This window comes from Periophthalmus magnuspinnatus, chromosome 5, assembly GCF_009829125.3.
Source record: "Periophthalmus magnuspinnatus isolate fPerMag1 chromosome 5, fPerMag1.2.pri, whole genome shotgun sequence".
Lineage (NCBI taxonomy): Eukaryota > Metazoa > Chordata > Actinopteri > Gobiiformes > Gobiidae > Periophthalmus > Periophthalmus magnuspinnatus.
The window spans coordinates 4,625,516-4,642,835 of NC_047130.1; the positions used below are offsets into that span (position 1 = coordinate 4,625,516).

General features: G+C 38.3%; 1 protein-coding gene across 1 annotated transcript in view; it reads right to left on the reverse strand.

Moving 5' to 3' along the window:
• Positions 1 to 17,320, reverse strand: part of LOC117370822 (receptor-type tyrosine-protein phosphatase gamma-like) — a 356,737-nt gene that overhangs the window by 271,594 nt on the left and 67,823 nt on the right. The window lies entirely within an intron of this gene.

Below are 17,320 nucleotides of genomic sequence, written 5' to 3' on the forward strand. Positions count from 1 at the left end.
TCATTAATATTTCATTGAGGCAAAAAGGAGACACATAATGCTATGCTATTATTTAACATGTACTGAGTGAAGTGATTAAATGAAAGTGAAATCTGGCAAAGAAAAAGAAAAAAAAAAGTAAAACTGCCTGTAATAAGCTAGCCACTGTGTCGCTCCAGGACTATCAAGCCGTCATGACAAGCCACAACCCAAATACAATTTTAATGTTAGAATAATGAATAATAGAAGAGCAACAATTTCCAGTTTGGCACTAAAATAACATTTTTCACAGTTTGGTTGTGTCAAGTATTGATTGAAAGACCATCAAATACGACCAAACAATGAATTGTTTTGGGGTTCTGCAATCTAGTTGAAAAACACTTCAATCAATCAATCAATCAACGTTTATTTATAGAGCACTTTGCAACACTCAAGGTGACCAAAGTGTTTTCCAGTAAAATCAAATTAAAACAAGTTAAAATCATACTAAAACAGTAAAAACTTGTAGCTTAAAGAACTGATCACGATCGTTATTACATGACTATTACTCAGCTGGTGACGTCTGCATCCAGGTCTGATCCCTAGAAAAGACGAAAAAGACGAAGTTTAAGTCTGTCAACATTTGTCCAGTTGACAGATTTAAACTTCAGCTGGTGATGTAAACACAGAGGGGTATTAAAAAATAGTGATAAATAATGATCAGAAAGGACATTTTGCAGCTTTTTTTAATTATTATTATTATATTAAAATATTATTGCAACAAGAAACACTCCATGAGGCAAGACATGAATCTGTGAAGACCCACAATGTTTACCACAGATTCTGCAATATATGGAGACTGGATTATTCTCAGTTTTTCCAATAAAGCCCATCTGTATTTACCAATAAACAGCTTGATAACTTACAAGTTTGCTGATTTACTCCCTCGATTGTTTGTCTGGAGTTTAGAAGGTGTTGCAGTGAATGAATGGGTGTCCCTGTAGCGTCCAAACTCATCCATGTTCATGTTATCCTTATTTTCTCTTTCATAAATTTCATGTCCCAGTTAATTTTACAGCCAGCGCAGACTGTCCTGGTGTTTTTTAATAAGCGGGGAATCAGATAAGCTTGTGAGCGATGGTACAGAACAGAAATGCTAAACTGTGCTAGCTTCTGCTTACTGTAAAAGTTCAACAAACCTCTTCTTATCCACAGATTTACTTCAGCTGGTGTCAGGTGTAAGTGTGAGGCTGCCCCTGTGTCCTGTGGGGTTTGTCTTTGTCGTGTGGCTCTGGAGCGCAGGGCTTTAGGGGACATTTTGCAGGTGTTAAGCTGCGTTGTAATAACACGTTCACTATGAGCTGTTGACCTGACCGGCCCGACTCTAAACTCACGCATGCAAGGATCTGTTGGTCAGATTTGTCGAATAGACTTTGAATGGGCTGTTGACCCGACTGCCCCAAGCTGCTCAGAGCATACTTTGAAGCTAGAGGAACAGATTAGACTACATGTTCTTGTAAGTTATGCTATTTATAGTCAGCATTTATGGAATATTTAAACACTAATTCTGCAGAACTATCTCAGATTTGAATGTTAAATTGCACTGCTATTACTATAAGTAGTGCACAGAAGTTAGCCACTGGCCTCAAGAAATACTACTGATGTCATTATATTCTTAAGTGACCTTACGCACTCTGTCACACTGCTGCTGGTGGTTATTTGTACATAATGCACCAAACAGTATCCTATTGAGGGAACAATTCTATTTAAGTAAATGGAAAATTCTTCAGGGTATTTCAAGTAATAGTTAAACAATATATGTGTGAAAAGTAACAGAGGCTGAACAGTGATTTTCAGTCAAAGGGTTGAAGACGCAATAAATCAATTTTGACTCCATCTAAATGCCTGCAACCCACTAGTTATGTAATGTACGGATTTACACTCAATAAATCCTAGAAGAATATTATTACTGTTTTATAATAATAATAAGAAGAAGAAGAAGAAGAAAAAGAAGAAGAATGAGAAGAAGAAGAACAAGAATAATAATAATAAGAAGAACCAGAATAATAAGAAGAACAAGAAGAAGAAGAAGAACAATAATAATAAGAAGAAGAAGAATAAGAAGAACAAGAAGAAGAAGAAGAATGCAAACCAGAATAATAAGAACAAGAAGAAGAAGAAAAAGAAGAAGAAGAACAAGGAGAAGAATAAGAAGGAGAAGAATAAGAAGAAGCTGTGCACATCAGTATCAGGTAGGTTTTTATTCTGCACTCTTCTGTTTTAATGTAAATTTTAGAATGATTATTTGTGATTATTCATGTTGTTTTTTTGTTTAGTTTTTTTTGTTTTGTTTTGTTTTTTTTTTGTTATATTGTGATTTTAATGTTTTTTTTTTAAATTCTGTAAAGCACTTTGAATTACTTTGTGTACGAATTGTGCTATACAAATAAACTTGCCTTGCCTTGGCCAACGCTGTCAACAAATCCTATTGATGCTATAAATATGTTCTAGCATGACCTTGCACATGCTTCCACTGACTGCCTGTCAAATCCCCACTGAAAACACTTAGGAATTTCTTTCTTGCATATTCTTGACTGAGAATATTTTCACAGTTGTTTTGAATATCCTTAAGCAACACATCGGCAGGAAAACTATAGTCACCTATTAAAACATCCCAGCTGTGCGTATGAGTAAGTGAGAAAAGGCATTAGCCACGAGCAGCAATTGGAGTATGTTGTACTAAAACACAGCTGACGGACTTGTGCTTACGCGGAGGACCTGTTGGCGTCGGTGTGCGCATTAAGCTGTGAGCAGATGGTTTACATTCAGGACACACGCGGCAGACACAATTTAACTCCCGAGAAAAACACCGCATCATTTTCTCCGGAGGGTTTTACTCGCCGCCATTCACCAACAATGCCCAAAGCAAAAGTGGGTCAGTAACGGCACATGCATTACAAGTAAGGCCCGCTGTTTGTTTATGCCAACCTTTTCAGATCGGGCTAGTTGTTATTCAAAGTGATTGTTTATGTACAGGCAAAACGGCACCGGGAAAAACGGTATTCTTCTTGTCCTTGAAAAATAAGTGTGTACAATTTGACAATGGACACAGTCAAGCCACGACACAATATGTAACTCCTCAACTGTGTAAATGCTATCCATGTCGATGATTACTTTGTTGTGTAGCGCAGTTCAGTAGGTAGAGCATGTGGTGTATGTACAATAGAGCAGGATTTATTTGCCTGGAGAGTCTGGTTCATTTGGAGCAATTGTGAATACGCAATTCAATTCTGATCTAGGCTAAAACATCGGTCTGGTTGGAGCAAAATATAGCCAAACTTAAAAGAAATTAACACTTTAAGCTTACTTTAATGTGAAATTTTGTCTCACTATCAAGCTGCACTGGTAAATGTGATAACGCCATATGTTTTAGAGCCTGTAAACAGCTCAAACATCTCAAACATCCTCAATCGAACCGAGTACACCAATGTGGACTTATCGTATCACCGTCCATGATCCATAGCTTGACCATTTAAAAAGCTAATATTTCACACATCAGCATAACAGACACTGGCGGTATAAGGCTAGTTATGTGTCTTACCCAAGATGAAATGATTTATATTCAACCTTTTTACTTTAGCATCTAACCAGAGGCGCAATGAAAGCAAATAGTCCATAGTCAAGGACACAACAACATTATGAAAAGGAAGGAGCTGTGAACAAACCATCGACCTGTGGGTCAGTGGGATAACGGTTTTACCACGCTGTATTTTTGTTTTCTTTCTTCTCTTTGTCTTTCTTGTATAGTAAAATAATCGCAAGTGGTAAATTGAATATCTGGAAAAGGTGCTAGAAAGTATGTGATGAAGGTCATTTGTTGTTTTTCTCCCAATTTCTACTTTAATTGCAAACCGGAATACCATTGTTCCGTCTGTATTTTAAAGGTATTGGTGCAAAATGGCTCTCTGTTTCAATTGAGAACTGAAAAAGAAGTGCTACTGGAGGCACAGGATGAATTCAGGTTTGAGTGAAGCCAGTCGACCCGCAAAGGAGGCTGTGCTGTGGAGGTGGGGGGGCAGGAATGGCTTTTGTGGCCGAGAGGATGTCGATCAGAGTCAAGCACCGAGACATCAGCGGCTCGCGGAGTTCACCCAGCATGACTTTATGTTTTTTTTGGGGGGGGTGGGTTGGAGCCAAGGGCAGGGGAAGACGGTAACACGCTCACCCCATGATCATCGTCCGTGGAGCAGAAACACTGAGAGGGGGGGGAGTCAGACAGAGACATAGTTCACCCAGCTCCTTATACTGTCATCCGCATAGTCTCTCCTCCAAAGCACCTTCTAACCTCCTCCTCCTCACCTTCTCTAGCTCATTGATCGCATATAGACAAGCCAGCAGCTATGCAAGCTAGCAGGCAGACAGACAGATTGCAAATGGATGCCGCTCACCCGACTCCTCCGCCCTCTTCGCTACGCTCACACTTACACACACATGCTTGGCTAATTAATAGCCACTGTAGAGAGAGACAAGGTCATGCCGCCACGGGGCTAAACACAATGCCACGAAGCTGACACCTCTATGGGGACACTGTTAATGCACATAGGTCTGTTGTCCTGTAGCTGTCAGAGTCGTCCTCCTGTCCACGCCCCTTTAGCCCCCTGTCCGTCCGTATGCACACACATTGAGTTTCCATGCTTTTAGGGGACATTACATTGACTTACATTCATTTCCTGGACACTGATCCTAACCTTTATTTTATTTTTCATAGATATTTTGAGCCTAATCTTACACCTAGTCACTGCTTGCCTAACCTTAACCCAAACTCTAAATCCTATTTCAACCCATATCTGAACTTTACTCTATGTTGTTGATCTTAAAATAACAGATTTATATCATGGGGATCAGATTTTTGTCCTTATAAAGGAGAAAGGATCCTATGAGTGTGTAGTCCCCACAAAGTGATAAATAGCCGTCGTCACACACCTACAGACACACAGGCACATAGACGCCCACTTTGGCTCAGGACACAGGGTGCATGCTGGGAGAGAAGAGAGCACTTTTTCTGCTGCAGTGAAGGTCGTGTCAATCGCACACCGGTCCAAGAGGTGTAGCCATCTGCAGCCAGTATGTCACACACAGCCATGCTAATGCTTTACATCACAGTCTGGTTACAAGCTTACATCCTGCACACAGGTGGATATCAGATATAGGCTAAGGGCGTTCTGTTTGTGTTTCATAATTTTACATGATTGGACGCTTTATTTAAATTGTGCCAGTGTGTTAGGCCGAGTGTCCGTTTTGTCTGTCTGCGGTGAAAGGTTACTGGTCATGGAGAAAATCTTGTGTCGTATATATCTCAAAAGTGTGGGTCATAGGTGTCACATTGAGACAGGGACAGAGGTTGTGGGACCAAAGGCAAGCTGTGACTGATAACAAGCATTATCTGATACTCTGGTAATACTGGTCAGAGTGGGCGGTCTCCTCGTTGGGTCTATCATCAATCTAAGTCAAACATGTGACCAACTGTAAGCCCCAGTCAACCAGGACCAAACACAAAAGCACTGCTAGCATATATGCTAGCTTCTGCAAAATGATACAACTACAAGGACTTTACCACCACATGGAGCCTGATACTCGCTCAGACAAACTTTGGTTATAACCAAAGTCTGATTGTGTGAACCATCGCTGTGTAAATCCGCGCTGTCTCACAATTTGAAATTCCTCATGTTTTGTAGCGAACAGCAAATTCAGAGCAAGTAAACATGCAGAGACAAGCAGGCAAAATCTTTCAGTCTCCATGGAGATGTTATTGCGTTGACTGTAATGTTCCACAGCATGTCATTAAATGTATCTTGCACTTTGTAGTGCTCAAAAAATATCTAGGAAAACATGCATTGTTACTGTAACCTCCACAGGTCACAGTAACAATGCATGTCCACAGTAACATCTGACCTGGTGATGTTACTGCTTGTTTCCATGGAGCTAGAAAGGTTAAATGCTATACTGTGGGACATTACAGGCAAAGCAGTAGCAGAAGAAACAGTAACTTATCCATGGATACAAGCAGGTGTTGGACCCTCCATCTAAAAGTTACACAGTGTACCCTTCTCGGTGTAGTTGAACTTCATACGTGATTAAGTTCACATAATGATGATGATATCAGCGTATCAGCAGATGCACTCATTACCTCATTAGTCCTACCCTCAAGAGACTGGGCCATCTCTGGAGGTCCATCTTTTCTAAGATGGTTTTAGGGAAAAAAAATGCTCACCTATGAGTGGGGGCTAAACTGTGGAATCTTCTACTTACGCATAATTACATTTTAGAATCTAAAAACAACTAATATGCACACTTTGTACTGGACATAAACCTTTTTTTTATGTAATTGTCAGTCTGAGTCCACCTTCCAATATTTGCACCTGGACACGTCATGTAATCCATATAGTTGACCTTAACCATCACAAAGGATTAAACACAAAAGGTTCGTTCTTAGACTCTTCTTAGATGTATGGCAAGGCAAATTTATATAGAAGGCAATAAATAAAGTCATTCAAAGAGCAGATTTTGTGGGAATTATTCTGCAGAGACCTGCCTGCCTGGTTTTACACTTAAACCTCCTCTGCCTCACATAAGTATTCTGAGCAAGGCATTGTGGGTGATCTTTAGTAATGTTCCAGATCGTTGATGGCGAGAATGATTTGTTAGCCTCACCTTTCTATGAATCAGGGAAAGAACAAAATCCCAAGCCCCATATCCTGCATTCACTACAGACAAAAGCTGGGACACAAAATGAGATGTCCTCCCTTTCATCTGCTACCATCTTTTCTAAGTAGCCTTGAAGGTCAGCGAGTGCCAAACAATCCATAACAACCGCTGCTTTGTAGAATCTGCAAGTACAAAAGGCACCGGCCTCCATGTCGTGTTCTTTTGGAAACAACCCCTCACTGTTATTAGCTCAACAACGTGCCCATGTGACATTTCAATCTCCGCAAAGATTGCACTCTAGTCCTGGAGCCTTTTAATTGTTCAGCAGTAGCCTGTGGAAAATGTCAAAGCATTGGGTTCACATGACATGCAGTAGGGGCTGTGCTTTCATAATGTAGCCCATAGCACAGTCCTGGCACTATGGTACTACATGCATCCCAGTAGATTTTAGAACATGACGACTGAAGAACCACTAGGCAAGTGTGGACTGCCAAGGTGGTGTCAACACGAATAGACGTCCAAGTAAAATGAAACTTCAAATTGAACTCCGAGTCAAAAGTGCACCATGTAACTTTTCTGAAGTAGGTTTCATCAACTCGTGTTTTCATGGAGATGTTATTGCTTTCCCTAGACTCTTTCACGACATTGCAATAAACATATCTACCTCCATGCAGGTCAAGTTCCAGGTCAGATCTGTGGAGCAGCTACTCAGCTTTCCATTAGAGTGCACAATTTTCCAAGGTAATTTTGAGCAAAAATAACTCATGCAATTGAATAAATGCAAGCTAGATAAGTTTAATGCCATATTGTAAAACATTCCAGGCAAAGCAATAAATTCTCCATAAGGACAAGTTACATTTACATCTTTAAGCCATTGTGGGATTGAATGATTTTGATTTCTTGGCCCTAGAATGATTCTACCTCTCATTTTACCTGTCCCTGTCATATGTGACGTCAATGACATGAAACTGATTAAATGCATGATATGTTCCAAGTGTTTTTATTGTTCAAAATTACGTGCATTCTTACTGTGTGCTGGTTCGCCTCTCCACAGATTTGACCTGATGGTGCCACCTGTTTGTTTCAAGTTACATCCTGTACCTTAAATACATTGGCATAATTAATGAGGTCAGACAGCATCATGTTCACTGATGATATAATTCACCAATGCGGGTCACACTGAGTTATACAACACCAGTACGATGCGTCATATTTCCATGCATACACAAGGCTTTTTGCAGCAAATGCAGAGGACAGACCCTCCGTGTCCTCAATAGAAGCTCTTGCCCTGGGTAGTTGGCATTTAAGCGTATGCCCGGTGCCAAATGTGCGTTAGTGCTTTGTGCTGACGGATGGGGGAGCGGCAGTGGGGACAGCGGGGGTTGGCTGTAGGCACAAAGTCAGAGTGCTGCCATCAGAAGTCTATTGTTGTGAGCTAGATCTGGGAATTAACTCCCCGTGAAATGTACAGTATCCAGAACAATACTGCGAGGGCTACAATAATCCACGCTGGGCGGTTTTCAAACTACCAGCAACATGGCGGATGGAACACTTAGATTTCGTTAGATATTGAAATGTGGTGAATGAAACCATTAAAAGCTCAGTGTTAAGTTGATGCGTTAATGGGCGAACGTTATTGTGTACTCATTCTGTAGGCATTATTAGTCCAACTCGGCTCAAGCTCTGTACAAATGGGGGCTAATTGGGAGCCATAGTGTCTAACTGTGGGGTTTTCAAATCTAATCAGAGCGCCTTTGAAAGAGCAAAGCGCGCGAGCTGCCGGTGCTGTATGTGTTTGTCACTTGATCTATGAGGACATTTAGTGTCAGCCCCGGCAGATTGCACACAAGGGCATAGCAAAGTGTCTCCAGCAATGGTTATGATGAGTGCGAGGTCTGCATGAGGATGGGGAAGCTCCGAATCAGATGCAACGCAGGTCCATGATGGGGAAGATATCTTTATGTATTTATGTTATTATGTCAAATATGTGCACTGACGTGGTTTTCTATTCCATTTGATAGTACTAGAGAATCAGCAAAGTACAAAAAAAAAATCATAAGAAAAAAAATTTGAAATGTTTAATATAAATAAATTAAAATATCTATTAAAATATATGTCTAACTAAATTGTAAATAAATAAATAAGTACAAAATAATAATAATAAATAAAAGTAAATACAATAAAATAATAATAATAATAATAATAATAATAATAAATCAATTGGGCAAAACAATACAATTCAGTTCAAAATACATTAAATACATACATAAAATAATCATAAGGCTGGCGTTAACTCTGGATTATATTGTAAATACATTGTAATAATAACTAATTGATACCTTGAAAAAAGTAACGGTGATTGCATATAGGTTGCAACCTTGAAAATAAAAAAAGAAATGATAAATCTAGTTTTTTAGGACCAGACACTGTTATATGCCTAGTATGAGCATATGTGATATGGTCATTGAAGTCCTGAACAAAGAGCTGCAGATCAAACCCTACGTTACTTTGTCCTTGCATCATCTGAGAGAGTAACACATATTACATCAAGCTCCTACGCCTTCTGCCCAACAATCCCCCCTACATAGGAAATATAGAAGCTGTCTATTCTTTACTGCAATAATGGATGTTTTAGAGCAAAAAAAAAACAAGAATTCTGCCTTGAGCTGGTGACTGAGAAGAAGATAGCGAAGGCCAAGCAAATGAATCGATCGCCCCTGGACATACTCACATCTCCTCTTGCTCGCCCAAGAGTTCACCCCAGGGGTCAGAGCCAAGCCAATGCACTGCTGTTACCAACATGAGCCCTGAGCCAAACGGAGCCTTCATTAAGCAGAAGAGCATTAGAGATTCACAGCCCGCAGCGGCACATTAGACTATTTCCCTTTAACCGCACAAACATACTTACTCATCTCAATAATGTGATGCACCATCAACATTATCGACATTACTATGGACCGTATGCATGCTCTGTTGAAATGAGAGGTTTAATGATGATGATATATTTAGATAGTTTGGAGATATTTAGGTTTAAAGTTTTGAATACTCATATAACAACGATGAAATTTGGAAATGAAATAGTGGCAGCAGGTAGAAGGTCATAGCAGCTAATGTTTTGCTATCTTTTGGTACTTTTAAGCAACTATATGTAAGATTTTGATTTTATATTCCATAAACATGACCTAACTATGTTCCGAGACACAAGGTAACCAAGTACAAATCAAATATAATTACAAAAAACTACTAGACATGATGATAAACCTGTTTTTGTCCTCAATCAGAAAGCAGAAGGAGCCTCACGTAAGTCTCTCATTTGGGTTGCCAGTCTCAATGCTGAAATCCAGTTGGTTCCCACGTAAAAGAACTCTCCCTGATCTAAATCCTCACTACCTAAACCCCAGAAACTGCAGCCAATCATTAATCAGTGCCTCTGCTACTGTACATCTGCAGGTTAAGGCTCCGGCAAGTTTCAGTTGTGATTGTAAAACCTTTTTTGAAAACTGTAAGAGCACTGGCTACATACAGTTCCTTTAAGAATTCATACAGTATATATTTACTTTTTTCAAACTATGGATTCATATTATGCATTTGCTCTGTATGGAAAGTATTCAGGAACAAGAAAACATGAATAACCACATTGCCAGACACTGCCTTGCAATTCTGAAAGGTGATAGAAAAAAAAATTTCAGACACTTCCCATCATGAAAGTCAGCAAGGCCTTGTTTGTCAAAAAATGCAGATAGAGCCATTATTGGTTTGTTTTTAATGGGTTTTTTAGGTACTTGGCTCTGTTCCTCTTGTATTTCCTTGTTCTCCTGCCACTGGGATTCTCAAGCATTGTAGCTGTTTTCTATGTCCTCCATTTGTCCTTATGGTAATTTGATCCCCTGAGTTTGGACTGTAGTCTCTCATTAGATAAAGAAATACAGTATAATGTAACTTTGAAGGTGCGCCGATATTTCATAGGTAGAGATGGGACAATAAACAATACTATGGTTTATATAGTCATTTGTGCAGCATTTTATATAATTGTGATAGTTGTCAGAATCAGGCATCTCTCTTCTTATTGTTGTTTTCACTTATAAAATACATCTATACATTAATTATTTAAATTGAGAACTTATTCATTATTCGTTCAATGTTAAAATTATAATTATTAAAGGTGCTGTAACTGATTTTCATGGTACCAAAAATGTGAACAAGTAATTCATTTTAAACAGTTTGTACTGCATTTTTACAACTTTTTAAGGAATGCCTGGCTATAATGTTCAATTTTATGTATCCATAAGGTTTTATATACATATCTACTGTACTATACTGTGTCATTTTTATTGTTATATGTTATATAAGTGCAAAATAAAAAAAAATAAAAAAGGAATCCATGTCTGTGTAATCCCTCAGTTATCCAGGTCTTATCCATAGTAAAAGCCAAAGTAAAATCTGTCAACTACACTGACTGTAAACAGCTATTGTTTATAGCTTCAGCCTTAATGGCCTCCATTTAACCTTTAATGGCCCTACTGGCTGTATTGACTGTATTATCTTCTTTGTTTCCTTTGTTTGCTTTGGGTCTGACCCAGAATAGCTGTTTACAGTCAGTGTAGTTAGCTCCTCCCTTCAGATCAATATAAGACAGCAATCTGACCAGAACTGAAGAAGCGGCTTGGATGAGCAGCGAAACGTCTTCACTCCTACAACGTTTTGTCCAGTTGGCAGATTTAACTTTGGCTTTCAGAGGCCATATTACAATTTTGCTATCATAGTGAGGCTAACAACAAATTGCATGCTAACTGTACACTCCTTGGATCTTGAATTATAAAGCTATAACTGCAGAGAGTACACAGAGGATTTATTTTGACCTGTTTATACAATACTGAATAAGATGAGACAATAATCTGTACTGGGGCAAGAAACATTTTGCTCAAATACATGAAAAAAAAACATTACTACTCATAATGACAGTCAGCAATTTTAATATATATATATATATATATATATATATATATATATATATATATATATATATATATATATATATATATATATATATATATATATATATATATATATATATATATATATATATATATATATATATATATATATATATATATATATATATACACAATTTTTCATTTTAATTATCTTGATGTTATCTTTAATCATAATTATTTTGGCAATGATGTGACACAAAATTGAAATACCGCCCCTCCTCTCTAACGCAGTACTTCCGTTACATATATTGTGGAACAAATGTGGATAGGACGCTGCTCTCTCCTGGCCACATAAAGTCGCCTATGGTTAGATTCACTGTATTACTCTTGCTGCTGTTTGCCGCCGGGGCTCTGAAAGATGCATTTGAAATCTCCTCTCTGAGCAGATAAACAGAGCTTTGGCATGCATTGGAAGTTTGTGACGGAATAATCTCCTAGCAGTGGGATGCGCTTGAATGCTGGGCAGTGTGAAATTTGATTAACGCCTCCTCTGGGGTCTCACCAAAGCCCCTATCCCAGCACACCTCCGCCTCAAAGCCCAGCGGCACAGGCAGGATCCAGCTCTGGTAAAGAGACTGTGAACCTGCTACTAGCTACACAAACATCTGATGGAGCTAACCTTACCAGTTCTATTTCTCCAGACAATAATAAATATATAGGTTGGATGTTTTTTGTGAATTTGTTATCATAATAAAAACATAAAAATACAAGTATATTTTCTCTGTGGGGCTGTATATATTCAAGACAACTCCTGTCTTGACACCAGCTTCCAAAATCTACATTAATGATATTCTTTATTTTCACATGATTTGCAGGGCCTGAGGGTGTAAAATGGAGGTGAAGAGTGAGGGAGACATCCACCAATATGTCTTGTCAGGAATAAAATTACTATATTTTCCGGATTATAAATTGCACTTTTTTCATAGTTTAGCCGGGGGTGCGACTTATACTCAGATGCGACTTATATGTGAAATATAAGTCGAGTATATAATTCCACATCTTCATTATTGTCACACTAACAACTGTGCGAGGCCAGTCTAAGTTTGTGTACCAGTATCTTCTCCTGTACCATTGAAAGTTTAAATTTCAACATTACGGTAATTTAAAAGACATCTGAGAAACACTGAACTTTTTTCATGCTTCCTACAAGAAAATCGTATTCTGCTGAGTCTGATGACAGCCGCGCAGAAGAGGAAGCAGAAAGCGGAACTTCCTCTGGACTTGATGGAGTTGTTCAGAAGCGACACCGAGGATGAAGAATTCAATGGATTTAGTGATTTGGAGTGAGATCGAGAGTAAGTAGTGTTTTTTATGCTTTAGTTATCTGATTAACTATTAATATCTTACGTTAACATACCAGACACACATTCAGTTCTGTCTATGCTTCATGTAGCAGAATAAATATAAATGTGTTACGTTACCATGTTGTACTGCTATTCAGGCTGTTGTTCTTTTTAATCATTATATCTGTTCTTGGTCTCAGATTTTGTAAAATAAATTTCCCCAAAAATGCGACTTATAGTCCAGTGCGACTTATATGTTTTTTTCTTCATTATTATGCATTTTTTGGCTGGTGCGACTTATACTCCAGAGCGATTTATACTCAGGAAATTACGGTAATACAATTGAATTTAATTATACATGGTCTGCAGTGACCCAGGTCTAATTTTGTATTACTTACCTGCTTTCCTTGTTAGATAACATTAAGCAGTTAATAAAATAGTAAGCAAGTATATAGGTATATGTTTGTATTTAGTTTTCACATTAGAAACAGCACTCTCACTGGCCCCACTTTGTTAATTCCTGATCAAGTCCTGGTTTAGCTCTGGTCTTACTTCTTATTTTGATATTATTTGTTGTATATTGTATATTTCATTACTTATCGTTGCTACTAAACAACTTTTGACACTCTCACTGCTTTAACCTCATTGCTAGGACATCAAATACATACACCTTCTATTCATGGACTTTATCATCCTGTTTTAGGCAACATTTTGGGGACTTTTCATCATCCAAAAGACCGGATATTTTGTCTTATATTGTTAATTGTTATGGTAATGTTCTTAATTTTTCATCATTTGGAAACCCATGGGTTGCAGTTTTTCAAGCCCAGAGAGTCACACTTCTGAGGCTAAGAGTCAAACTATTACACTAAATGAATATGACTATAATTAAACAATATAAACATCAAGTATGGTATAGCCTCATCCTCATTGGCAGAAGTACCACCTGAAAAACCCATTAGCCTATCAACTCACATGCACGACATTCACACTCAAAAAATATTCTGTCAATTAGACGTCTAGTGTTAACCTGCTCCCAGCACTCGGTGATAAGATGTGGGAGAGGTGAGGTGAAGCCAGCTAATAAATGACTAAAGCTGCTGGGCCGCTCGCTGGAACCATAGATAAAACAAGGGGAAGGCGTGAAGTTACCTGGCAACGGCAATTCTCTTGGGAATGGTCCAATCTCATTATGGCAGAGAGCGGGGTGGAGGGCCAGGAGAGGCTCAGGTGTTCAGATGTATGTAGGGTTTGTACCAGCCTGCAGCGGAGGCCCTGGTCTGTGAAGCTGCACACTGTTTAAAAGAATATTAAAACCGTCGCCAAGTGTGTGGTGCAGAGTGATAAAAACGCTGTCTAATCAGGGAGGGTCACAGCATTTTGGTTTTGGAGAGGGGATACCAACACCGGGTGGTATTTCCAAGTTGCTGGTATTAAGAATTAATATTTAAGTCTACGCACAGTTTGCAATCAACTTACATCCACAATACAATAAAGTATTAAAAGTAGAGTCAGAGTAGTATGTGTTTACTCTTGGATCAGGCGGGTGCTGTGTGGAGGTTGCAGGTTCTCACTGTGTCTGCGTAGGTGCTCTTCTTTCCCTTATAATTAGATCGCTAAGTGTGACTTCAGCGCAGTTGTTTGAGGGTTCCATAAACACGAACAGTAGAAATATGGATTTTATTTAAACCTTCTGAAGTATTTAAGACATCAGGGTTAAAGAAACAGCTTCACAGAAAATAATATAAAAAGTGGTATTATGTTTTGTCTTTATTTTGTTTTTGTTTTTATTTAATTAATTTTATTTTATTTTTATTGATTTTTTTTTTTTTCATTTATTTTATTTTATTTTATTGCAATTACTGTTTTAGGACTAGGATTATAATGGTAAAAGTAATTTGATAAGTTCCACCTAATCGTGTCACAATAATTACTATATTGACATATTGTTCATTATATTATAACAGGAACAATCATTTTTAGGAACGTGGAAATGTTTTCTTTGTATTAGTGAGAAATTTGTGGTTACTTTTTCCGCAATATGATCAGATTTGAGCTTTTGAACTAATTACTTAAGTGTTGCATTCTGCTATTCATTTATACAGCTCAGCAAAAATATTACTACTATTAAACAACATTGTACATTTATAATATTTTTTGTGAATGATTCTGCTTGTTTGGTTTCAGTATTATTGTTTATCATCTACAAAGAAGTCAAAAGTCACTGACACTTTTAAATCTTGAATAGCTCCTATAATTCTTAAGTTATACCCACCAAATTTTAGCAGTAGGTAAACTAAACCTTCTGAGATTTTTAGCAATATATACGGTTACAATTGTTCATTTACACTTTAACTAAGGGAACTAAAAATGACCTAATTTTTAAAAATAATGTTTTTTAAGTGCACACCATTTTCGGTTTTGCACTGAACAGCCCGATCCAACACACATTGCATAACATTTAAAAGCATTTCCGGGCTTATGGCTCATATTTGATCCACAATATTACATTTTAAGTCATTTGAGGTTTATTCACAAACACCTTTTCTTTAACATAGCTCCACAGGAAGAAATCGGGACTAGTCAGGTCTGTGGAAATCACATACTGCACCCCATCTTTGAAAACGACTTAGTATTCCTTTTTTTATTCCTTATTCCTGGCACTTACACGTGGGGCATCTCTGGTATTAAAATGGCGATGGTAACACCGCTGGGTTTCTAAATTAGACCCATGTGACTCAAAGTACCACTGTACAATGAAGGTTCGTTCCTCGGTGCTGTATCTGCTCAGATTAATGTTGGAAGGATAGTCCTAAATGCTATGAAAAAATAAAATAAAAATATTGAGAAACAAAAGAGTTATGATTTTTTTTTCAACTGTCAGTGACCCTGTATATTGACTTCATATTTATTATCATGACAGACCTATTTGCACCTGAAAATCATCTTCAGACGTACAGCAGAGTTTTATATTGGAAAACTGCATTATACAAAACATGGGGCACGTTCAAATCTACCAAAATGAAATGGTGAATGAGGCAAGAACTCCTTTCGACTCAAAAGTAAGAGTGATCACATTATCACTTAACAAAGCTGATAAATAGAGTCGAGTGTTTGTGCGATCATATTGTTAATGTGATTTTTGGCGTTGTAATGAGATCATAAACTAAAGCACGAATGCAAATAATGTGTGTATTCTCCTCTAGGATATTTGTAATGAAAATATAATGTAATAGATATAGAAAAAACTGGCTCGCGGCTCCCATTTGAGAATTTGCAATCGTGACATTCTGGTATCTGAAAACAACCACTAAAAACCATGTCACGTCTCCCTTACCAACAAGACAAATTGAATGCTTGTATCACGCTAATTCACTTCAGCTGACCTCTTACTGTATTTCTTAGCATTTCCTCTCACCCCCCTCAGGTTTTCAGCACAATTACACATTCGAGAGCGTTCCTACTAATGAAGGCACATTTTCTTAACACACCCGTTCCCTCGCCCATCAAACAAACAGCGCCTCGAGTCCAGTCACAAGTCAAACACTATTAAGTCCGGCTCGGATCGGACTGAATTTTAAATGCACCACTTGTGAAACAGCCGTTGCTAGGAGGCATCATTATTCCGACCAGTCTAGACCGGCGCTCGGGCGAATGACAAAGCGTTGAATCCAGGTAAAAGGCTACGTTTTGGGGGAGGTGACATGAAAGCGTGCTCGTCTATCTCTGTGTCACTTCCTGCTTTGATGATAGCACTGTTTTGTCGGGGCTAAAATCCAACAATCAGTCAGCCCACCCCAAGGCGCTCCGTTCGGGCTTCGTGTTCATAAATCCTGCCCGATAAAGGAGCACCTCACATCTGTGTCACCCGGGGACTAAGCACCAAGCACCAAGCACCTGCGGGGGGGGGGCGGGGGGGGGGGGGGGGGTTTGAAAGGGAAAAAGTAATAGCAGTGCCAAAAGTGCAACGTGAAGTGGTGCTACAATGTGAGGTATTACCATAAAAGTGGAGCCCAAATTGCATGTTTTTTCCCACAGGTGTATTGTGAAAATCGGTTCAAATCTTATTGTGACAAATGAATCATAGACTGACACTTTTATCTGCTGGTTTGACAAAAGGTTTTGGTAAGCACAAATAAATAGTGGTTGTGAGTAAATTCAAAACAGGTTTGATTGAACTTCAAGAGACAGTGGCTAAGTAATTTATAAGCTTATAGTAAAATGCAAAAATGGCCTTAAATGCTATAACAGTTACAATTAAAACATTCATACTTTAATTGTATTGCCAATAACTGCAAAAACAGAGGAACACATAGTTACACGTCAGGGTTAGTGATAGTTCCAAGATGCAGAACCTTTTTTGGTCAATTGTCATTCTCC